The sequence below is a fragment of the Peromyscus leucopus genome, chromosome 4, assembly GCF_004664715.2.
Source record: "Peromyscus leucopus breed LL Stock chromosome 4, UCI_PerLeu_2.1, whole genome shotgun sequence".
NCBI lineage: Eukaryota > Metazoa > Chordata > Mammalia > Rodentia > Cricetidae > Peromyscus > Peromyscus leucopus.
This window is the reverse complement of record NC_051066.1, coordinates 55269938-55296320: the sequence shown is the minus strand read 5'-3', so window position 1 is coordinate 55296320 and position 26383 is coordinate 55269938. Positions and strand designations below refer to the sequence as shown.

At 38.9% G+C, this 26383-nt stretch overlaps 1 long non-coding RNA gene across 1 annotated transcript in view; it reads left to right on the top strand.

The window, feature by feature from the left end:
- LOC119087768 overlaps positions 1–25576 on the top strand; it is a 70251-nt gene extending 44675 nt beyond the window's left edge. Inside the window, exons 3-4 of the long non-coding RNA XR_005091246.1 lie at positions 16492–16591; positions 25146–25576. This is a non-coding gene — a long non-coding RNA (uncharacterized LOC119087768). The remainder of the gene's footprint in view (positions 1–16491; positions 16592–25145) is intronic.
- The last annotated feature ends 807 nt before the right edge of the window (positions 25577–26383 follow it).

The following is a 26383-nucleotide window of genomic DNA, read 5'->3' as shown; positions in this document are numbered from 1 at the left end:
TGGGCATTCATACAGAGCCCAGCTACAGCAGAAGCATGGACCCAGATGTGATCAGCAGCAGCAGCTTAGGCCAGATGTCACCATGGCCCAAGGTGGCAGTTCAGACCTCTCAGATCCAGATGGGCCCAGCAGCAGCATGTTCTGGGGCTCTAACCTGGCCCCTTGTGGTGGTTCAGACCCTGGGCATTTGCATGGCTCCCAGTGGCAACAGGAGCTATGAAAAAAAATATTTTAAATAAAAATAATAATACTATTTACAATGTAGAGATCAAAGCAATATGAGATCATCGTATTTGTGTGAATAATGGGCAAATCCTATATGTCATGGAGAAATTTTGGATTTATTCTTAACATGTAACTTCCTAATAGAGATCTATAATAACACAAGACTATATAATATATTGTAACTTTAGTAGAGTAAGAATACTTCAATGAAAGCATATTGTGTTTGTTAGAGGGAAAGTATAGACTTTTGAAGAGACAAGTTTTAGTTTGCTGTATAATTACATGACTTAATTGTGACTTCATGGGAATGAAAAAATGTGTAGAAATTTTCAATTGTTGCATTATTATACTACTTAAATCATTTGCAACCATTGTCCAAACATGACAAGAATAGGAAGAGCTGAAAGAAGCAGTAATGGTTTCTCAGAGTAAATGTTACTGTATCTCACTATAGAATCAATATACAGTTCTTTCTAAAGTTTTGTCATAGAAGTATCCATGTCATTGGACAACTGCATTCTGACCCAGGGGATACTTATCCACCCAGTATCAAATGATGCCAAGGAAAGATATTCATACAAGTAATTGCTACTCTTATCTATGCATGTTGTATCATTTATCATCTTAAATGGGATGTGCTTCTTTTTAAACACTTCTTAAGCAAGCATTATTAGAAAGCAGTTCTCTCCTGGATGCTATGAGAGATGAGAAATAAATGCAATGTTTGGAGATCATACCAAAGTAAAGCAGCTGGGGTAGATATGCAAATGTGTATACATGTGAGGTAGAGTGAAGTATCATGAATGGGAAGGAAATTCAGTGTCAAGAAAGCACAAGGGAGAATTTACTTTCAGCCAAAGGAATCAAAGAAGGCTCAGACAGGTAGCATCTGAGACGAGCTTGAAAATTGACTTTGAAATCTATCAAATGCTTTTAGCAATTTAACTGAGATTAAAGTATTATCTGTCTCTTTTGATCAATCTATGTAACTTATGTTAATAATTCCATGGTAACAATCTATCCTTACACCTGCCCAAGAAAATGCACTTTTTTTTTCAAAAACATGATGCTGTGTTCAATTTGCATTTAGTTTGTTTGCCGTCAAAATGTTTATTATTGCATACTTACTCATACATATTTTACACTTTTCTCTGTATCATTTACTTTCCCTACAGAGATGAACTAAACAGGCAAAATTTGTCTTTACTAGAATTTACAGTGTAGAGATCATAGCCATGTGAGCCCATCTTTATTCTGCATATTACTAAGCATATTCTATGTAACCAGGGGTCACTTACCATCAGGTTAACAGAAAATGGATCCCTCAGCATTTTGTTCTCTTCACTCTATTGAAAGAAGTCTTAAGGGGATCTTCAGTTCTTAGAAAACAGTCAAGTGCTGGGTTCACACTTCGAAAGTAATTCTGTGGTGGCTTTTTCAGTTCTCTCTATCATACAAATACACCAAAGTCTTTATTCACGTTTATTAGCTTTTTCCAAGATAATTGTAGTAATTAGCGTTTATAAAAATATGAATTTTATTTTGTTTAGATTTTAAAATGTGCTTTTATAGAGTTTCATAGTTTTTCTCCCCATTACAGATGTCTTTTGTCAATAAACCATTGCCCTCTCTAATTTCACTAGATTTTTTTTTCTAACTTGTGTATTTTATATTTCTTGGTTAATTTTCACCACTAGGGCTGGCGCCTCAAATGAATAAAATTAGGAGACAGAAAAGCAATGGAAAACTATATTAACTGCCTAGAATAAAGATAGAGGGTAGAAGAGAGAGACAAGCAGCAAACTTTTCAGCAAATGAAATATTTAATAGCAGTGAGGGAACAAAAAAAGGACAGAATTCTCTGAAAGATAAACAATATTGTGTGTCTTGATAACATAATAATCACCTTTAAAGTGCTACTTTACTAGCTCAGCCCACATGAGCATTGTATTGTAATAGATAGACACATTTATCAAAATGAATGTTTTCAAATATAGGCCTATATTTATCTAGAAAAATAGCTACACTGATAATCAGGAATTGTGCACTAACTATGGCACAAGTTGAGCGAGGCTGCTGCTGAGTGTTTAATTCCCCTCCTCTCGTTCATCCTGTATGAGGCAGGGATGATGTTTGTCCTATAACTAGCTACCAAGACTATCTCAACAATAAATAAGGAAATACAAGAAACACGTCAGTCTTGTAAAACTTTAACGCCAAATAAGAAAAGTTTAAAGCCTTTAAGACTCATTTAAGGACATATTGTGCCAATCAATTTGTGTCACTAACAGAATATCTACTGAATATTTTAATTTCAGTGATTTTAGGCAAACTAGTTGAAATGTAGGCTATTTAAAATGGAATGTAACCTCAGTTAGGAGCAGGTCCAAGCAGCACTGTGGTCCTTTGCTTCAGTTGGCACCTGGCAAAATTAGGTGCAGGGACTGTCTACGTATTGAAATAAGCACAGCCATTCCATAAAGAGGCTTCCATTATTTATATTGTTGGTCCTCTCCTCATCTCTCGGAAAGCACAAGTACAATGAGATCCTGGAACAAATGAGCTTATTAAGATCATGCTTAGACATATCGTTTTTCAAATCACACTCTACAAGACAGATATGCTGGCAAAGCTGTAATAAATGTCAAGGCTCAAGGCATCCACCATTCTTTTCAGCTGCCGGTGGCTTGGCTAGAAAAGCTTTCCATAAATTTTAGCACACACCTGTCAAATGGCAGGTGTGATAGTCTGCTATCACAGAGGAGCCTGAGCTGTGATTTCTGGGCAGGCAGCACTGTCATCCTTTTCAGAGCAATCCTGTGCTTTTCTCTGTTTGTGACCAGAGAAATCCCTGTGATCACACTGGGACTCCGCACATCCTGGCAGATCTGCCAGTGGTACTCAACACATCGAGAATTATTTTAGATTGCATGCCATGAGGTGTTACTTCCCATTTGCTAACACGATGGGGTTTCAGGACCATGACAACTGGAACACATTCATTTGTATATAAGATTTGTCCTTGTTGTGGGTACAGAAAGGTGATATATCTTCCCTAGATCCCTTCCATCTTCCACCAATCCTCTACCAGGAAATGCTGCAATGTCAATCATGTGGTGTGTTTTCTTACACAGAAAACAGAGGAAGGGAGCCTTTATTTTGTTTCAGTGAACTTAACTTGCAGGTTATAAATAAACTTATTTGAAATAAAATTGTTTCCTATATGCACATGTATGTATGCTTAGAACATTCATAAAGGAAAACTAAACTATTCAAGATGGCACTCAAGAGAAAAGAATATTTAGATAAGTGAGTCAAAGTTCTTCCATTCTCTTCTCTGTATATTATGGTAATGCTTTGATCTCTAAGATGATAACATAGTTACATTTTCTTTGTGTAATAAAAAGGGAAATTTTAAACCAAGAAACCTAAATATTAATGTCAAAAAGAGAGCAGGATACTGAAGAGGATACCATGATGAATAGCACTAATATAGTTAAATAATGTGTGCTTTCATACACATTTTATACCCAAATCTCATAGAAACTGGACAGGGTGATTAGATCAGATATTTGCATACAATTTGCATAGGCAAAATCTGAAATTCAATGAAGTTCAGTGATGCGCTAAAATTTCTTGTTAAGTTTCTAAATGAAGATTATGACCTGGATCCTCAGACACCAAATGGAAACTCAGGCTCCCCAAGCTCCTGTCAACACTGCTTCCTGCTTTGAAAGTAACAATGGATTTTATTCTCTGTTTTTAAATTTTTCATACATTTGTGCAACATGTCTATATTTCAAACTACCAATAGCTAGGGTTTTATATGAATAAAATAGACCAATTACTTTGTGGAACTGTTCAGTCATAAACAGAAATTTAGATTCTGGAACATAAACAGAAATTCTATTACTAAGCTTCCCATTGAAGAAGAAATAACTGTAATTATGTTTAGCACAATAACTTTTTTTTTCCAAAATCATGGCAAGTGCCATGCCTCTGGCTTGTCAAGTAACGGATGTCTGCCATCTGAATGTCATTTAACTACAATTGCAATGTGGAAATATTAGTTTCTAGTATGGTCTAATTTATGGAATTAATAACAAATCGGCAGTTATGTACAGGCACATTTAAAAAAATATCTTTACTAAAAAAAACAGTAATTACTCAGTGAAACATTAGCATGAGAATTTCAGTACTACTCACCTTTCCAGTCCTTTGCTGGGATGTCTCTGCTTTGCTCTGATCACACCATAATTCCCAATTATCTTCCTTCCTTTCAAATTGATTCTGTAAAAATGTTTTCGAGAAAAGGATGTTGAAAGGGGTCTCTAGCCTCACATTTACACCTACAGTTATGGAACTTAAACAGTAACATCCTCATATCTCTGTATTAGAGTACCATGTACCTGCACAGAAAATGTTAGGTCATCTCAAATCCACATGCAGAATCATAGCTGTTGGCAGTACTGGTCCTCAAACCAGTGTTCCTAGCACTCTTTGGAACTAGATGGAAATTCTAGTAAACATTACAGGTAATTAAAAACTTGAAACAGTGTTAAGCAACAGCAATCACAGCCACTAAACAGTGGGGTCTCACATACCTGGCAGAAGCACCTCTCTGCCTATGGCTTTCTCATTGTCTGCCCCTCTGAACTGAATCACAAGGTAAACTGCAAGCAAATCCTTGATCTCCCCCTACTCCTGTGGCTGTTCCCTGTGCCTCTTAAAGAAACATCAACTTAGACAATTTTTAGGGCATGTTCCCTTCAGCACTCTGACCTCCACTAAACTCATCATTAACTGATGTAAATGTAATGTTACATCTTGTGGTTTTTGGAAGCAAAGATGGGAAGGTACATAGGGTGTCATAATTACTGTTTTATTGCTATGAGGAGATACCACGACCAAGGCAACTTGTAGATGGAAGCATTTATTTGGGGTTTGCTTAGAGTTTCCAAGGATTAGTAAGTTAACATCATGTGGGTTCACAGGCTCCCAGCAGGCAGGCATGGTACTGGAGAAGGAGCAGAAAGCTTTAAAGCCTCAATTGCAGGCAGAGAGAGGGGGGGAGGGAGAGAGAGGGAGGAGAGGGAAAGGGAGAGGGAGAAGGAGAGGGAGAAGGACAGGGAGAGGGAGGAGACTGAGCCTGGCATGGGCTTTTGAAATCTCAAAGCTCACCCTTCAGTGACACACTTCCTCCAACAAGGCACACTTACTCCAACAAGGCTACACCTCTAAATCCTTCCCAAACAGTTCCACTAAGTGGGGACCAAGCATTCAAATACATGAGCCTATGGGGCCCATTCTCATTCAAACCATCACATGGGAGAGCTCATCACAACACCCTTTGAGAAGCTGTCTCCTTCCTTCCCAAGTATGTCCACTGCTAAGTCTAGCCCAGTGATACTTGGGAGTTGGGAGTGCCCAGTCTCTTCCTATAAGTGCTGGTTGACAGGAATGTCCTCTCCTGGCCATGACTGAAATTTCTTTTTGCTGTACCTTCTCCTAATGTGCTCAGATCTTCACCATGGTTTCCCATCTAGGGCCTCCTTTACCCACTAACTAGAGGAGTTGAGGAGCGCAGTTTTCTGTTTCTGGCAACTTAGAGGCAAGAGATATAAAGTTACCATCACATTGAGGAAACAATTTCCATTTTGATATTTGCTTTTTTCCAACTTGTTTCTTAGAAATACTTATTCACTAAGTGCTAGATAATCTTAAAGATTTACATTAATTAAATCATTTAATCTGAAAAATAACTGTAAGAGACAAGTACTGCAGTTACCCACATGTTATACACAAGAAAACGGAGGCCACAGATAATCTATTGAACTTGGCCAATAACAATAGAGTTAGCATCATCAAGCGTTGGCATTTGTGGGATGCTATTTCCTTCACTGGCTTCTCTGTCCATCTGTTCTTATCTAAAATGCTAAAGTTCAGACATCTTCCCAGGACAAACATTCAATGTAGAGAAATGCATTTTATAAATCATCTTTCACCTGTCCTAAGAAAACAGCAATTCAACCAATCCCAGCTGGTCTTCTTAGCACTTTGCAAGAAAATTCCTGCTCTTTATACACATGGGCCTTTCTTTCTTTTTTTTATTTTTATTTTTTTTAGGTTCAGTCAATATCAGTTTATTTGGTTTTTTTTTTGTTTGTTTGTTTGGTTGGTTTTTTTGGTTTTTTTTTCTCCTTTTATTTTATTTTACAATACCATTCAGTTCTACATATCAGCCACGGATTCCCTTGTTCTCCCCCTTCCTGCCCCCCTCCCCTTCCCCCCAGCGCACCCCCCATTCCCATCTCCTGCAGGGGGCCTTTCTTTTTCATAGCTACCGAAGATGTAATCTGACAAAGGGTAAAGGGGGATTGTGAACAGGACAGTGAGATATTCATCATGACTCAACCCCCTGATTGCTGGTGTCAAGGGAGGTGCTGTGGAAGTTCTGGTAACGAACTCATGGCTTGTTTCCACCAGGGAATGAACAGCTAAACCTGGGTCTTACATTGTTTCTGAGTCTTTGCCTCCTCCCCTGGCTTTCCCATAGGCTGTTTCCCAGGCCCTGCTCTAGGTCAAAGCAAAGATAATGCTGGTGGCAAAATCTCATTCCTAAGGGATTTCAGTTGGTTCCATTTCAACAGTCTCTGTCATGGACTTCATGGAGTATCTCTGTGTTCATATTTTAACTTGCCATCGTTTCACATTCCAATTTTAAGTTGCATGAATCATTCTAGCATCCTCTCTAGCTGATATGCTGATGGCCTAGAAAACAATCACGTTTTACCAAAGCAAGCTGTCGATCAAAATTTGTAAGTATGTGAATGAAGCAAAGGCAACTATCAATCCAAAGGAAATGCTCATTAGATTCTGGCAGGGAAATCATTAATATTTGAATAATTTCAGGGAAAGTGATCAGGTTCCTGATTAATGCAAACAGTGTGTGCAGTCCTGAATGAAATGTGGTTTTTCTAATCCAGCTTTCTCCCTTTTCTCTAAGGTAAGGAGAAAGGGACCTATAAATAGCTTCATCACTGTAGTCTCCAGAGCTGAGGAATTTGTTCAGGTGACTCTCAGCTCACCAGGTTCATTTCTCTGATCTTTTGCAACAAAGGCTGAGATCGATGATTACATTTTTAAAATTTCTAAGGGGTTGTTGCATTCAATTTAACCTGAGACTGTAGTTTTTACTTAAGAAGGCATGGGGTAATTTTTTTAAAATATAAAACCAGCCATTGTTTTAACTGATGAATTGCAAACATGCTTACATTACCCTAACTACAAGCCCAGTCAGCCATCTACTGTCGTAGTTCTTCCTCTTTCATGGAGGTTAAACATCCTAGCCATGTGCCTTAAGTGTTGGGGTCCACAGAGGTTTCCTAGTGAGATCTGAGATTGCTTTACACAGCAGGCCTACATAAGGGGATGGATTGACCATGTGTGTGGTTACCAGGTGTTTGGAAGGGGTCCGCACTGGGCTGTGCCTGAGGTGTGCTTTGATCTAGTGGGGGGGGTGTCTTTTGCTCCATCCCTTGGCATTCCTTTAAAAGCCCTTTAGCAGAGACAGAAGGGGCTGGTGAGTTTTGACCCAGGCCCTCCTGAGACTATCCTGTGTTTCTATCTGTTTCTCTTCCCTCTATATTTCTATCTCAATATTTCTCCTTCTCCCTACTCAAGAGGACCCTGGGGGGAAAAGTGGGAGCAAGTCTCCCACACTTAAGGTCTTGGTTCAATTTCCATTTGACTGGACTTATAAGAAAACACTATGGAAATCTGTGTTACAGACTGCAAGGTGTGTTACTTATCAGGTACAAAAAGACAAAACTGGCCGGGGGTCCTACTACAGAGTAAACCAAATGACACAGTAAGTGAGTCAGTGTGTGAAGTTTTATCACTACCATCATTTACCCTGTGGCAGAAAGAACTCTGCTAATGGGATCGTGCTTTCACAGATTAATTTTCATTAATATGTGAGGTAGATGTTACAATATTGCCATCTTAGCAAATACGGGGGGTGCAGGGAGGGGGGGAACTTAGAAAGAGTGAGCGGCTCAGTCTTCAGACCAGTCATTCAGCCACTCAGCTGTCTCATTAGGACGGGAGCTCTATCCAAAGCCTGGACAGGCTACTGTCAGGGTTGATGTGCTAACTCAGTATAAGCCATGACTCTCTCTCTCTCACCACATGAAGGGAGCCTTTGGGTTAAATAATACATCTAGTCCTTATTTCTTCATTGTGACAGGTTACAGTACATTTACATAACACACACGATCTATTCTCTTTTAAATAAAGGGAGTGTTTTATAGTATATCCGTAATTTCTTCATCTGTTCATATATTAGCACATCCTATTTCATGATATGGATAAATTTACCTAGATCTAAGTATAATTATGCTAGAGAACACCGTGATGTCCCCATAGTTTGATCTGGCCAAAAATGTTCCTATAAGCAGCTTTTGTTAATGCATTTATTTGTGTACATGTGTGCATATACACACAGAAGCATATCTACATTTGTGTATGCATAGGTGTATGTAAAGAAAGAGAATCAGAAAGTGGAAGCAGTCACTGGACAGAAGCCCCACTGACAGATGGCAAAAGAAGGAAGGCTGGCCAAGTAGACAGACAGAAATAAGCACAACCTGCTGCGAGCTGTTTCACTGTTCCCTCATCCACTGGCAGGACAGGAGAGCATCCACCTCACTCTCAACCCTCCTGATCTAGCAGTTACTGTGATTTTTAGTTTTCATCAATATGTTGATGAGGAAAAAATGTTTCCTCAATATTACATTGTTTTGCATACCCTCACTAGAAAGATTCAAAGATACTAAACCAGAGATATATATTTTACTTTCTATAAAATATTGATAATATCATTTGTTTTTCTCTTGGGCTTTGCTTTTATTTATTATTTATTTCATGGCATTAAGGCCATTTTGTCAAGGCCTTGGAAAACCTGAAGTTTTTACCCAATTTGCAAGCTACCAATTAGTCTACTATTGATTTATGGATGGTGGCTAAATACAATAGACTCCTTGGTCTAAACCAGTGGGCATTTTTTAGCATATCACATAAAGCATAGATGGCACTATTATCTTTGTCAGTTCTTCTGACAACCAAGTCTAATAGAGAGGTCAGAACTGGATCCAGCTGTGTGGGAAAATACAGCAGCTTATGCTACAGGAAGGAAACCCAAAGTATTTATGCTAAGCAGTAAAGAATCTTGCCTTTTGATCCAGATAGTTTCTATATATTGAAAGGCTTTCTATGCCTTCCTCAAGAGAAAAGTCTGAAACAAAGGGAATGTAATGCCTTACTCTAAAGACAAACAGCAACACAAAGGACTCCATGGTGACTGGGATCATTTCTCAGCATTTTAATTTAGGTCATTGCATCTGCTTTCTCCTAATCGCTACTTGCAAAATGTATTTTGTCATTGCTTATCTGTTTTTTATGGTCCTTGATTGGACATGCATGTTATTCATCATATATTAAATTCAAATAGCATGGAAAATTTACCCTAAGTGTAGATACAAGCTATTGCTTTGCCCCTGGTCAAAATGAAGAGAGACACTGTCTAATAGATTTATGAATATATGTATGTCATATTTCTCTTGTGCTTTCGGCCTGATGCATTGGGGCTGAAAGGCATGGGAAGAGAAATAAACAGGAGCTTCTTCCCAGCCAAAATAAAACTGAAAGTTCCTAAATCTTTCCTTTCAATGTCAACTTTGCTAATTCGGGGAGTTGGCAGCAGATTCCTGAACAGGGAAAGCTATAGGGTGGGAACAAATCCATTGTTCTGTGGGGCTTAGATGGTCTAACACCTGGGAGGACAGGAAGACAAAGTGCTTGAGGTAGAAGAATACGAGATTTTATACCCAGTGTTGCTAGGCTTGTCCCAGGCACTTAAAGATCCAAAACTGAAATGCTAGGCACACTCTAGTGTGATGGTTGGTTTTTATGTCAGCTTGACACAAGTTATAGTCATCTGAGAAGAAGGAGCCTTATCTGAGAAAATGCTTCCGTAAGATTATGCTGCAGATAAGCCTGTAGAGCAGTGGTTCTCAACATGTGGGTCATGACCCCTTTTGAACCAACAGCCCTCTCACAGGAGTCACCTAAGACCATCAAAAAACACAGATATTTACATTAGGATTCATAACCATAGCAAAATGACAGTATTGAAGTAGCAATGGAAATAATTTTATGGTTGGGGGGGTCACTACAATGTGAGGAACTGTATTAAAGGGTTGCAGCACCAGGAAGGTTGAGGACCACTGCTGTAGAGTGTTTTCTTAATTAGTGACTGATGTGGGAGGACCCAGTCCATTTTGGCTGATGCTGTTCCTGGGCTAATGGTCTTGGGTTCTAGAAGAAAGCCTTGAGGAGTAATCCAGTAAGGAGCACCCCTCCATGGCCGCCTCAGCATCAGCTCCTGCCTCCAAGTTCCTGTGGTTTGAGTTCCTGTCCCAACTTCCTTCAGTGATGAACAATGATGTGAAAGCCTAAGAGGAATAAACCCTTTTCTTTTCAAGTTGTTGTGGTCATAGGGATTCATCACAGCAGTGGTAACATTAACTAGAACATTTAACATTACAGACAGCATGCTCTTCCTGCTAAAGGTTGTGAAGGAAAAGGTAGAGGCACATCATAATTGTGGCTTGAATTAAAACCACACCCTTATGTCTATGTTATGTTTGAATGTTTAGTCCCCAGTTGGTAGAACTATTTGAGAAGGATTAGGAGATATGTTACATGGGGCAGGCCTTAAGGTTTCAAAGACCCATGCCAGGCCCAGTTAGCTCTCTATCTCCTCCTTTCAGATTAGATGTGAACCCTCATTTAGTCAGAGCCATGGCTGCCTGCTGCCATGCTCCCTGCCATGATGATCATTGGCTTTAACCCTCTGGAATCATGCGTCCCATAGTAAATACTTCTCCTAATAGGCGGCCTTAGCCATGGTGCCTTAATCGCAGCCATAGAAAAGTAACTAAGACAATATATAGTATCGAGATTTTGCTATTTTATTCCACAGGGCTCTTTTATTAAGCTCATCAGCATCTGTGGTATTCCATAGCTTTTGTCCTTCCAGCCCTTGGATTATTCTGGGCTTTAATCCAAGGAAACAATTTTCAATAGTTTATATCACTGAATGCATAAATGATCATACTTGATCCAGCACACTGTGAGGGTTGGAGGTGGGCACAATGACTAGCATATTCATTTTTCTAGGTGCCCTTATGTGACCTCTCAGGCATTAAAGGGATGAAATACATTCTAAATAAACCCAGAAGGTAAGAAGCCAGGCAAAGAGTTACTGAAGCATCATGATACAGGGTAATACGGGGACTGACATTTGGGGATGCACATAGAGTAGGCTTAACAGTGTGTGAGGCAGCCCAGGTCCTCTTTTGTCTATCTGACAGCTTCTTCTTCACATAAGATGCTTCACACCACACACACACACACACACACACACACACACACACACACACACAGAGTTTTCCCTCAGTATCTGCAGGATTTATTTTAGAACAGTGGTTCTCAATCTTTTTTAATTAATTTATTTATTTTTAAATTACACTCATGATATTAATCACATTTGTGGTATTCATAGATTATATTCGCAGTATTCATTCAATTTTATTTACATAGATAGATAGATAGATAGATAGATAGATAGATAGATAGATAGATAGATTTAATTTTAAATGTCGAATGTAATTTCTTGAAGGGGGTAGGGGATCTTAAATACAGGCTTATAGCACAATGAGAGGACCCCGGAGGGCAGAAGTTCGCTACTGATGTTTTACAATCTTGCATCTAAGCTGTTAATGCCCATTATTCAGGATACACAGATAAGGGACTTCCCTTAAGCATTCAGGAGGGTGAAACCTGGCAGGGAATTAGCATAGGGAGGATATCAAGGTCAAGGTCCACAAGCAAGGCAACAGTTACCCAAAACAGGGGCCAGAACCCTGCAGGTCTCCCTTTTATTAAAAAATGAACTTCTGACTTGGGTTGCATGGGACGTCAGCAGGTCACCTTACCTGTCATGAAGACGCCTGCCCAAGCCACACAGGTGCTCTGTCTTAGGTTGGTGAGTGCCCCCCAGGCATTACCCATCTCTGAATACTTATTATCATACCAGCTCAATCGTGTGTGAGCTGCATGGTTAATTGCTGCCAAAGATCTCAAAGTGGCACTGGGCTTGCAATCTGTGTGTTCAATACAGAAAAGACCAACAGAGGTCCTATCTCACCCATAACCAGTAGGCTAAAGGCAACTGAGCCATTCCCTTCCTTATCGAGCCATACTGTGTGTTGGAGTCCTTGTAAGATAGTATCCCAAAAGCAACTGGAACTTGAGTTTATAAATTTATAATTTTCAAAGCCAATCGAGATGTATATAACTACTGAATTAAATTTATCATGCCCAATAGAATGAAAGATTAACTAACTGTGGTAGCTACTTTTGTTGCCAGGGTCTCCACTGTGCTAACTGTAGTAAGCATTTATAAAATGGTAATCCCAGAAATAGTAGCAGCAGTGGCCGCCATTGTTATAACAGCTACAGCGGCAGCAGCAATATCAAATTCTCTTCTGGATTGTGTGGACATCCACTGGCATGGATACAACTCCAGGAACACGAACCACCAAGGCCCGTTTTTCTTGATCCCAGCATGACTTTGGCTGGCAGCTCTTCTGGAGAATCCAATCTCATGGCTACAGTTCCTAGGCTTACATTAATGCTTGCCAAAGCTGGCCATATTGGGCTCTCAATCTCCATTGGCATCAGAAGGGTAGATTTTTTCATGATGACCCATTAGGTCTCTGTCATGTTGGGCTTCAGCAGCAGCCACAGGGCACGTTCAGTGCTCAGGAATCCAAAGAGGAACCTCATTGTCCTGAGGAAAGACATAAACCAAACTCCGGGGCCACACCAAAACTAGATCGGGTCTCCTCCACATGCTGGTAGAAAGATCCTTCCATCGCTCCAGAGGGTGATTTGTAACAGGAGCCCTCCAGTGTTTATCTGCATCGGATACTGCAGAATCCTCCAATAAAAAAATTTAAAATATATAAAACAAGGGAAAGAATAGAATGTGGAGAGGAATGATGAGTTCCTAGTTCTCCCTTTTTTTTTAACTTTAGTAAAATGTTTGTTTGTTTGTTTGTTTAATATTTCAAATTTTTCTATTTTTATTTATTTATTATTGTTTAAAATTAATTAATTAATTTATTTTTCTATTATTATCTTGATAGAGCATGTATTCTTATCTTAATAGTGAGATGTTTCATTGAGGCTTGCTCAGTCTCAATCTTCTTAATGCTATGATTCTATAATATAATTCCTCATGTTGAGGTGACCCCCAATCATAAATTTATTTTCTTTGCTACTTCATATCTGTAATTTTGCTACTCTTATAAATCATAATGTAAATAAATATCTGATATGTAAGACATCTGATAGTGACCTCTAAAGTGATTGTGACCCATAGGTTGAGAACCACTTATCTAGAACTTTGTAAGATATCAAAATATATAGATGTTCATATTAATGGTGTAATAATTGCATATAACCTGCATATATTCTTCTGAATACTTTAAATTATCTACGTATTATTTATTATACCTAATAAAATGTAAGCACTATGGAAATGATTGTTATTAAATACTACTTATGAAATAATTACAAGAAATGATCAGTATTTATTGAGTACAGGGTCAACATCACAGACCTAATTATGTAGTCTATGCATGAGACACAGACATGTGGTAATCACAAAGGTAGTGGGAACAGGTTTCAGATCTCTAGAGTGGTTGGTACCTAACAGCAGCCAGGTGTGTCTACACATAATTCAATTTGTATTGATTCAGATAGTATTCACACATTGCAAGTTAAGTTTTGCATTTTGGAACCTTCTGGATTTTTTAAAACAATATTTTTGGAATATGGATGGGTGAATCTGCAGACAGGAAAGAATGTATATAAGAAAAGTGGTCCATGTATATTTAACAGCATTTGGTGGAGTCTGCCTCACATTTTCACTGGATGTCCCTAGTAACTCAGTTCATGTCTGTAGCTTAAGAAAATAATCCTATTAAGTGAGTAGGCAATCAGCCCACAAAATTTGTTGCAGCACTCCCTTTCCTCATAGAGTTTATAGTTTTCATATGGAAATAAAATAAGTATCTAGATAGCTCCAATGCCAGAGAGGAGCTTGCTGGTGTAAGAAAATCAACTGAGGATGACTTATACAAATATTTCATGGAGAGAATCACATTTGAAACGATTCCTGAAACCTGAGGTTGTCTATAGATAACAAGAAAGAGTTCCGAGTAGGCTAAGGATCAAGGCCTGGGAGGTAGAGCACTCAAGAAACAAGAAATAATCCAGTTTTGACTATCCACACATTATAACTAAATCCTTTAGGCTGGAGAAGCAGTGGGACTATGTCACTGAGATGTCTATATTCCCATGCTATGGAAATGTGGTAATATATGGTGTACCCCAATAAAGCTTTCCTGGAGATCAGTGGAAAAGGCCAGCCACTAATTAGACATAGAGGTTAGACAGTGGTGGCATACACCTTTAATCCCAGCACTTGAGATCTCATGTCTTTGCATGGGAAGGACACATGCCTTTAATCCCAGGAAGTAGTATGGTAGGACACAGAAAGGTATATTGGGCATGAGGAAATAGGAACTCGCTCACTTGAGGCTGAGGATTTCATAGAAGTAAGAATGTGGCTGCCTTGTTCTGTTTCTCTGATCTTTTAGCTTTCACCCCAATATCTGGCTCTGGGTTTTTGGCTTTTTTTTTTTTTTATTAATAAGACCATTTAGCAATGCCACTGTCAGCAACAGAATCCAGGAAGTCATTCAGAATGTCAAAGCACATAGTGTACATTTGAGAAAAGAGATGAAAATTAAAAATGCTGAGGTTGGCCGAGTAAATGGGAGTTGTGGTAGTTGTGGAAATGGGTTGTTTGTAAGGTACATGGTGGGAATAAGAGAGTCCAGAGAGGAAAAGAGTAGCAGTTCTCTGTGGATCTCGAAGGACAATGCACTTTATGTGTGGTCCATTTTCATGTTGACATGCACATCCTCTTTTCTTCCTCTGTAAGTTTCTACTTATTGTTGCACTCTTCTCTCTGTCTCTGTCTCTCCCTCCCTCCCTCCCTTCTTCCCTCCACCTCCCCACTTGCCCATATTATTTCCCATTAGCAAAATCTACCATCTTCCACAGCTTGGCCGACGGCTCCTTAGATTCACACCTCTGCTAACACTACAGACCTTGTGCAGTGTACCAGAGAAAATCAAAGTTCAATTGTTCTTGTTTGAGTGTCAGATGACTTCCATGAGAGTCCAGGGCTAGTCACTAGAGAAGAAAAATATTTGAAAAACACAAATACCATCAACTACCTCTAAATATAAACATGGGCACCAAGAGGCAGTTTCCAAGCAGGAGGGGAAACAAACATGGAGGAACTAATGAGGTAGCTGATATTAGGTTGTGGTACCAGGAGAAATGTGCTCAACTGAGTGTGACTGAATGCAATAGGTTCACACCCTGGCGAGTACAGATCCCAACCAAAATGGACAAGACATTTAAGAGGTGAAAAGACCTTATTATCTGCAGCAAGCCAGGGTGCATGGGAGTCCTCTCAAAGCAGTGTCCTCTCTGAGTAAATGAAGCATAGGGATTTTATTAGTGGAATCTATACCTATTCATAGTGGTAAACAGTAAAGCAATGGGCACACTCTTGAGCATGCTCCATTGAAGTTCAGAAGGAAATATTAGAACAAATTCATTGAGCACATATTGGAAAGGTTAAAATGGTTGGCTGTGATGCCTCTGGGGATGCTCAGCTTACAGCATAAAGATTTAGTTAGTGGGAAGCAACAGAAACGACACTTTGATAGTACGTTAATATAAGAATTTGCTTCTAAAAATACCTGTCTTGCTTTGTGACTAACGGAGGAGCTCACATGCCGCCGCCCTTGAGTCCCTCCATGGCTTGGAAGGGTGAGAGGCTATTGAGGAAGGGGGTGCTAGCTGGCGCCATGCACTGAAACGCTTCTCACCTTCCTTGAATTCCCAGTGCCTGCATTCCATGTCTTTATTTCCATTTTGTTCTCATCATCTCAGCCACAGTCAGGACACAAGTGACAGGTTTGACAGGGAAGAAGATCTAATGTTATAAAATAACAGAACGCTTCGGCTTATTCTCTGACATGCCTCTTTCCACAGATCTTCATACCTCTCAGTCCTGAAAAGAGGAATCACACAATCTTGATTTTTGCCTATGAAACGTCAACAGATTCCTGACAGATGTACTCAGGGAAAGAATGTGAGTTGGAGACTTGCAGTAATTGATTTCTGTGCCAAAAAACTGCATCATTCCACCTATTCTGTTTAATATCATTGGGAAAGTATTTTAAAATTTTGCATTTACATGCTTGTGCCTTATTTTGTGCTATGACTAAAGTAAACACCTGTCTAGGAAAGGGTGCATTCCATATCTCACTGATCTCGTCATATTCAGCAATATGTTTTGAGTTTCCAGTGGAAGGAAACTGTGTAAATTGTTCATAAACTCACACTATTGTTACCAGAGATTCCATCATTTCCTGTAGTCCTAAAATTCCTGAGTTGTCAAGGGTTCTGTAGAAACTTGATAGAAATGTTTGTATTAGAGAATTCCCATGGCTTCCAGATCTTCTCTATGACCCAGCCACTGTTTGTCAGTGGGATAACTACTAATCAAGGAGAAAGCTAAGCAATTTCAAGTCACTACAAACTAAGACAAAAAAATTGTTAGAAAATAGAAACAAGGTCATCCTCAGGTTCCATCGAACACAGAGCTGTGCTTCATAGAAATCTTTTACCAAGCAATAAAAAAAATAACACATACAGAATTTAGTACAAAATAATTATTTCCTTGTAGCAAAGGAACAAATCACAAAAATGGTTAATTTTAAAGGGATGAGAAAAAGCACAAACAAAATTGTAAATGTGTTACATACAAGCTAAGGAATCATTTTCCAGAGATAATGAACTATATACACTTTTTTGTTACCTCTTTGTGAGATCATGATTTTATAATAACATTTTCCACTAAGAAAGAATAATGATAGTTGTCTCTCCTCTAGAATAGTGGATTGAGATGTATTTTCATTATTGATAATTGAGATGCAACAATGATGGTTGTTCACATTTCCATATATTCTCTTTGTAGTGCTGCCTAGGGTTTGTACCTTCCTACTAGGAATTCTAATAAATCCCATTACCTCTTAAAATATGATATGCATAATACATTTGTAATTGTATGTATTCATTATTAAGGCCATCCCTGACAGGAGAGAACTTCAGATTAGACCTGATGTAAATGAGAGCAGAATCCAGTGCTTAAAATTTTACACTCTGCTACTCAAAATAATTCATCCCAGGCTACTTCTGGCTTTGCATATTTTCACCCTCTCTATTCATCAACTTATGAATAGGCGTGACCTCTAACCTTTAACCTCTCTACCGAGATACCAGGAAACAACAACTTTTTAGGAGCAAATCTTACTTTGAGTTACCAATGTGAGATATGGCAGGCACATCAGAAATTTGTCTCCCAAGGTATAGGCAATGAAAGGTCACTGTTAGATGATCACTCTTAGCTGCTGTAGACAGTTTCAGCCACACTTTCTGTTCTCTCTAGTCCTTCCCCTAAGTTGATGAGGTCTAGCAGTTAGCAGCCCCAAGGTAGGGTGTCGCCACAGGATTACCTTCACAAGTCCCAGCCTAACATCCTATCTAGTACCTTCACAAATCTGCTAAACTCAGAGAAATCCTCTAAACTCAGATATCTCTCCCCTATAAAGATCATAAATGTAAGGAATTTCCTTTGTTATGTGGGCTGCTGTTGGATTGCCTATCTCAGTTTTTCCACTGTCCAAGTGGCTGGCACTATTAAAGGACCTGCGCACCTGAAATACACCTTGGCACTTACCTATAGACCAGCCTGCACAACCTGTTCTTTCCATACCTAAATACTGGTGCTGAAATCTGGGCATAAGCCTAAGAGTGAAAGGCCCATCAGAACCTTGGCAGTAAGACACTAGCCCAAAAGATCTCCAAAGTAAGTATACCTCACACTCTACTTCCTTCATCTTGATTCCCAAATTCCATAGCTATACTGGGAGCATCTATGGCAAAGTAAGAATCTTAATGGGTATGGTTAAAATTCTTTTCTTTATAAACTTGGAACTATACCAGCATGTCAACCAACACCAAAGTCATCTTTAGCCTTTGGAGCTAGCCTAAGCAAGTGAGTCTAATGAAGATTAGATTCAAGCCGGGCGTTGGTGGCGCACGCCTTTAATCCCAGCACTCAGGAGGCAGAGCCAAGCGAATCTCTGTGAGTTCGAGGCCAGCCTGGGCTACCAAGTGAGCTCCAGGAGAGGCGCAAAGCTACACAGAGAAACCCTGTCTCGAAAAACCAAAAAAAAAAAAAAAAAAAAGATTAGATTCAATTAGCTTCTCCTGAAGTCTGCCTCTGAATCAAAGATTATGAAATTAAGGAAATGTCTTATTTTCTCTTTATATCTCAGAAGAGTGTCAAGTACAGATGAGTGACAGCCAGGTTAGTGACAGCCAGGATAGTGACAGTCAGATTAGAGACAGGTTAGGGACAGCTGGGTCACAATTCTCCAAGCTAGACAAAAGATCACAGGCTGAGGCTGAGCAGATACAGCAAAAGGAAATTTAGGCAGGAAAAAAGGATGGCAGAATAGGAATCCTAAAGAAGTTCAGGAATTCAGTATTCCAGAGTAAAAGCAAAGAAAGAATTGTAACTAAAGCTGCCTTTTCTACTCAGTCCTTATTTCATAACACCGGAACATTTATAAACTCACTCAGCAGAAGATGCCCATTGTAAGAGCCACCCATTCCAGGAGTATAAAAGATGTAGCCAATGCTGGTATTGGTCTAAATTGTTCAATGGTGACATGGACAACAGGGATTTCTAATTGACTGACACTCTGGTTGTCTGCTGGGGATGTCCTTCTGTGTGCTGTGAATGTATTGCTCTAATTGGTTGATAAATATAATGCTGATTGGCCAGTAGCCAGGCAGGAAGTATAGTATAGGCGAGATAAGCAGAGAGGAGAATTCTGGGAACAGGAAGGCTGAGGCAGGAGTCACCCACCAGCCAGACACAGAAGAAGCAAGATGTGAAGGCAGAACTGAGAAAAGGTACCAAGCCACGTGGCTAAACATAAATAAGAATTATGGGTTAATTTAAGTGTAAGAGCTAGTCAATACTTAGCCTGAGCTAATGGCCGAGTAGTTTTAATTAGTATAAGCCTCTGTGTGTTTACTTCGTTCCAAGTGGCTACAGGACTGGTGGATGAGAGAGATTTGTCCTGACCATGGGCCAGGTGGGACACAAGTAAACTTCAGCTACAGTTGTCTTATCTGGAACTTCAAACTCTCTTCCAAAGGGGTTTCTGTCAACAATTGCCCAGTGAGGAGAGGATGAGCCTGCCTGGGTCACTGGTCCTTGAATCAGGCTGGTGATGCTGACAATATGCTCACAATCTTCAAATGTTTCCTTGGGAGATTATCAGAGTTATTATTTTAATTTGGAAATGTACAGTTACAGGGGTAGATGGAGTATTAGAGGGAATATTAGGATTGCTATCTAAAATAAACCATGTTCCCCCTCCTCACCATAAGAATAAGAACCCTCACAGTTACAAAAAAAAAAAAAAAAAAAAAAACAAAAACAAAAACATTTTTGTACTTTTATTTCAACCTCCACTTCATTTTCTAAAGCGGGATCAGGAGAGCAAAGATGAAGATTACATATAATTCTGATACCAGCGGAGTAATACTTGCACAATATCTTTTTTATTTTTCTGGAAAAAAAAACTGTAGAATGTACAGGGTTCAGATTCCCATCTATTCACGGATAGCAAACAGAACTACAACACAGTGGCTCAGAGAGCGATCACTAGTCCCGTTTGTTGGAATTACCAAGGATACCTGTTTAAAATGCAGGAAGTCCAGCTCATGGAGCTGTAAGGGCCTGGCCCTTCTGCATGTGGATTCCACAAACCTGTGTGCTGACTAGGGCTTCCAAGGATTCCTATAGTATTGCACCAACACTCCTCAAGATAACAAGTGTCCCCGTAAAGGGAAAGGATGTGCTTCTGAGACCTGTGGAGAAATTGGTGCAAGTCTCAATCCGGAGCTACTGGGAATCAAACACGAGGATGCACACACATTCAAAGCCTGCCCTTCCTGAAATTGAGCTCTCTGAAGACCCGTTTCTACTGACACCAGTTCCCCTCATTGTTTCGCATGTCTATCTACCGCTTCGCCTCTCCTTCCTACTTTTTTGTATATTGCCATCTATTTGGGACACTTCTCAGGCCATAGGGCTCTTACAACCAAATGAGACCTTAAATACAAAACGTATTTAAATACGAAAAGTAATTTTGAGGTGTTGCCGCTTGATTCTATCTTTACTGATGGCTTCCAAGTTTAGTTTTCTGGATTGACTTTTCTCTGATTCCTTATGCCTGCCCTACAATGTCTAATGGGCATTTATCTTAGCAAATACAAAACTGAGTTCTTGCTTATTCCTGTCTATTTCCTAAAAATATGGCCTTTCTCTAGGAATCACCATTACAGTATGAGTCACCGTGAAACATCCAGCTCCTTAGGCAAAAGCTTTAAAGTGCTATTGAATTTGTCTACTTCTCCTAACTTATACTCAGACCGCCAAACAAATCCTGTTAGGTATATATTCATATACTATCCCACAGATGATCTCTTCCCCTAAACTTACCCGGTCTGAAAGGGTGCGAGCAGCATGACAACTGAGCAATAACCTTATCGACCATAAGGGCCATGATTATTTTGCTCTTCCAAGAATTTCGCAACTGTTTCACACAAGTCTATTCTGGGAAGCCACTGACTGGCATGAGAACACAATAGAAGTGTAAATTTTCTAACACCCTCTTCAGTCAATATTTTTCTTTAAATTCTCTCTTGTTCCATTACAAGTTTGGAGCTTGAGTTATTCTCTAGTCAATAGCTCTTTGTATATTTTGACTGGACCAGAAATAAGGAGACCCTCTGAGGAATAGCAGAATTGTTGTTGGCTATTACAAAGGAATCAATTTTAGTCAAAAGCAGACCAGCTTGTTTCGAGTGACAATTGAGCTAGTGAAGATAACTAAATGATAAGTACCGTGATTGACATTGTACACACTGAAGAAACTCAATTACATTGTCAATGTCACATAAACAAATGGTAAATTTTACTCAATATTTAGACTCTGGTTACTCACATTGTATAAGAATTCCATACAGTATAACATTATTATATAAAATTATTTTAATATTAACTATGGGAAATATCAACTTAATCCCAGTTGCCATCTTTAAACACCATAACAAAAATTAAGAATCCCAGTTTGCAATGTGAGTAAGAAAACCCTAAACATGTTTTAGCATTTTCAAAAGATTTTATATGTGAGAGAATTGTTATAATATTAATATATCTAGAAAAATATAACAAAATTTCATAAAGGAAAATTAAAGTGCTAAAATTATACCATTATTCTCCATACAAAAGGAACTACTTAAATCAAGTTCTTTAGATAAATCCTTAAATGAATCAATTCATGTCTTAATTTAACATAATGATTTCCTCTTAAATTACTAGCCTGGAATGCTGTCTTCCTCAAATAAGTAAGATTGAGTGTTTATATACGCAAAGAATGAAATTCTTCACTTGACCTTTTGAAGTCACTGAAAGACAAAAGCAATTGATTGAGTGCCAAAGGAGAGATTTAAACTGACGTTACAATTTTAAGGCTGACCAACTGTGAGCTCCCATTTGAAAGAATTTCACAACATTTTTAGCACAGGATTTTTATCCCTCAGGCTGAGTAGCTTTGGGTTACTCAAGGGTAAGCAGGGGCAAACTGAAACCCAGTCTACCAAACAAACTGAACAGCACTTGGCCACTCCATTGAAGGAAAGTCAAAGTTAGACTAAAGCTAAGTACTAAGGTTGCAAAAGGAGATACTCTCTCCAATCATGTTATTTTGTTTTACAAATGTTGCTTTTGGCATGCTTTGTAAATTTCATTTGCTTTCTGTACTTAGGGGACTGGAGAGATGGCTCTGGAGAAAGCAAGCTCTGTCTTTGCAGAGCACAGAAGTTTGTTTCCTTACATCCATGCTGGGCAACTCACAACTCCAGGCACAGGGGATCTGACCACCTCTTCTAGCCTCCATGAGCACTTGCACAGACACATATGAGCATGCATAATTTAAAATTTTAAAGTCAGAATATTTTATTCAAAACATTTTAGATATTTGGCTTTTCTTTAAAACACACAAAGAGATATATGACATATGCACATAATCTAACAGATCCATTCCAGCTTTCCATGCATAAAGTAATCAGTAGCAATGAGAAAAATACGTTTTTTGTTTTTTTTTTTTTAGATGGACATTGCCCCAAAGCCTGATTTTTAGTCATATATACACACATGGGCTAGGCACACAAACATACACGTATGACATCACATTTAATTATTTGGATGCATACAGAGGGATAGGCCATGGCAGATACGTGATGTGGGAGTCAGTTCTCTCCTTCCACCATGGAGGTCCTAGGAATGGAACTCAGGTTGTCAGGCTCAGCAGCAAGTGTCCTCACTTGCAGAGCCAGCTCAGCGGCTCTGGGGTGTTTTGCTTCTGATTTGCTAATTCATGTTTTTGTCCTTTTATTTTATGATCCTAATCAAAATAGATTTAAATGCTTCAACTTGAAAATGCACACAGAAAATTTAGCCTTAAAATGTTAAAGCCCCCCAAGGTATAGCTTTGAGATGTTCATTTTAATAAATGAGTAATGACATTGAACAGTCTGTAGTTCATATACACAGCTGGTCAAGTTGAGAATTCAAGTCAGCATGGAAAGAAAGCCTTAAATCCTTAGGTACGACAAGCTTCCTGCTTGTCTTCCCTGGTGTCTCTGTGGTGATGCAGATCAAACACAGCTTGTGAGCATGAAAGGAGTTGGAAAAGACAGAAATGAGCCACACTTAATATTTGCTTAAGAACAAAGGTAGATGATTCCATGATTGTGTGACTCAGGGTAATTCCTAAGACAAAATGCCTGGGGAAAACAACTTAAGGGGGAAAGGATTAATTTCAATCCAATGTGCCATGGTTGTGTTGATCTTGAGCCCTAGTGAGAAAATATCACAGTGGAGAGCTTGAGGCAGAGCAGAGCTCCCAACCATGTAGTGAAGAAGCAGTGGAAGGGGTTTGGGGCAAGACATGCCCTGTGGAGGCAGGTGAGCTCCACTCTCAGTCCAGACAAGCTGACAGTCAACATTAACTTTCATCTCTAATATGGACAGTAACTCTCCCATTACCTTCATTAATATACAGAACTCAACACATTAAATATTGAAAGAAGATTACATGCTAGAAAGTATGTCTTCCCTAAACTTAAGTTGATCTAGTAAGTGCTCACTCTACTTATTTACTACTCAATATATGAAACTGTATGATTTAAATATATAAATGAAAAAAAATGGCCCCTGGAGCCAATCTATTTCCATTTCTAACATAGGTTTCACATTGTGGAAACAAGGTGTGGTGTAACCAAAGATTCCTATATAATGAAGCTTATCATTGCTTCAGTAAAGCCAAACGGAGGGGGACATAAGGCAAAATCAGTAGAGTGTTTTTTGGAATTATTTCAGTGTACTAAAACAAAAAGTGTAGGAAGCTAATGAGTGCTACAAGAAAACATTTATAACATGAAATAAATCAAGCAAGCAAAAAAAGGATGTTTCAAGATCCCAATTTCATAACAGGTACAAACAACATAAAAATGTACATCAAAATATATCATGTGCTACATAGCATATACCTTATATCATGTGCTACATAGCATATACCTTATACCTACACCTATAACAATGTCATTCACAATAGCTAAAATACAGAAACTATACAAGGGTTCATCCACCGATTAATGGATAAGGAAAATGAATGCAGGCACAATGAAACGATATCAAAGTCAGAAAGGAAGAAAACGGTAATCTGTGCTACATCATGGAAGAACCTGGACGACATTGCATTCATTGAAACAAGTCAATTAGAAGAAGACAAGTTGCATGATTCCATCTCTTTATAAAATCAAACACAGAATGTAGAATGCTGATGGCTAAGGTATGAGAGGATGGGGAAATGACTATAAGTTCCAGGACAGCCACGAAACCCTGCCTCAAAATAAATAAATAAATAAATAAAAGATATATCATTTGGCTGTCAATAAATTCAGCTTTGTGGGGAGTAGAGAGTCTGGGAGATGAGGCGTGAGTGGGGGCTGCACAATGCTTTAAAGGGAGACTCCACAGCAATACGACAGAACAGCTACATCTTGTCATGACTCTGAGTGAGAAGAACGGGGACAACAAAGGATGTTTTCCAGGAGCAGAAAAAGAGGCAGAACTCGAGAAAGCAACAAATGAGTGATGGGAAAGCTAACTAGAGCAGAAGGGCAACACAGAGACAAGCAGAAAGCAGGGTGCCATATCTCCAATGCTGGCTCCCTGGTATAGACTGGTAAGAGAGTGGGGGTGGGGTGTTAGGGATACCTAGTACTTCAGACATGAGGTACATTGAGGGAGTACACTTAGCCTCAGTGTCAAGAAGCTGTCTGTCCCAGCTGCAGGAAATCCTGCACTTCTTACCAACCATATATACAGCGTAGGGACTTGGTCTGAACATGACTGCTTCAGCATAGCCAGGTGCCTTTAAAGAAAAAACAAAAACAAACAAACAAAGACCTGATGCCTACCTCATGTCTTTCAGACTACTAAACCCAGGAACTTTCTTGAGAAGGAGCCATCAAGGACAAAACTACTTGGAATCAGGAAACATGGAATATTGCCAATTCAAGTTCCTTGGACACTCTGTCATGCTGGCAAGGTAGATCTGTTGTAACAGCCTTAGGAAACTAATCTATGAAGTGGCCATTAATTTTCTCTTCATGGGTAAGATTTTTTTTCTATTTTATGCATAGACTAGATGGTTACAGTTGGAATCCTCTCGTATCTTAGCTAAGTATCAGGTGCTAGATTTAGATTCTTCAGGATTAGAAAGCTATTGGAATAATCTCTGTATTTTGCCATTTACCTGTATTCTGTACATCTAGTATATGGTTCTTGATTGATGTTGTTCTTGTTGGTTGTAATTCCATTTTTCTTTATGTTATTACCCTTTTTCTTTCCTGGACATTACTTGATAATTGTTCTTATTGTATATAGTTTTGTGTTGGGTTTAGAACCTTCTTATTTAGACAAAAATGGGAAGTGTGGTGGGAATTTGTTCCACCAATTAGCTTTGAGGTATAAACCTTAGGGCGTGGCTTCTGATCCATGTGTCTGATCACTTAAAAAGAGGTGGGGGGCGTGTCTCTTCTTCTTTGGGTAGATTCAGACGGCTGGATCCATTCACTCCTGGGCAGAATGGAAGGTGGCTGTACACTTGGTTCTGTATTCCTGAGTGTGTCTTCCCCTTTATTACCTTAATAAATCTTTGTTACCCCTTAAACAGACTGAAGTGGATTTCTCATAATAAAACATGTTTCTTTCCCGACAGAAAAATGTGACTGAAAATATATTATGACCTAATCATATATACTCTGAAGATGGTAATTATAACCTCTTAAAGTTAACCTGCAATCCAAATATTTGGGGGAAAAAAAAACCTATATTCAATTAGATTCTGAAATTCTGAGTGTATGAAATCTTGACACTTTTGCCACTTTCATCTTCTGCATTTATAAGACTTGGGAACAAAGAATTATCAAGAATCAAAAAGATATATTAATAAAAACATCCAAGTCAACTGAGAAGTTTGGTAAAATCAATAAGTGCCTTCTGCAAGAGTAATCATGTTTGGTTCGTATAACATTGATTTGATTTCAGTAAAAGGTATTTCTAGGGTAGTCATGGAGAGAATTCAATATTGAATCTCCCCCCCAAACAAACAAAATAGTGTACCTGTGTAGAAAGCAGAAATAACACAAAATAAAGCCATGGAAATAG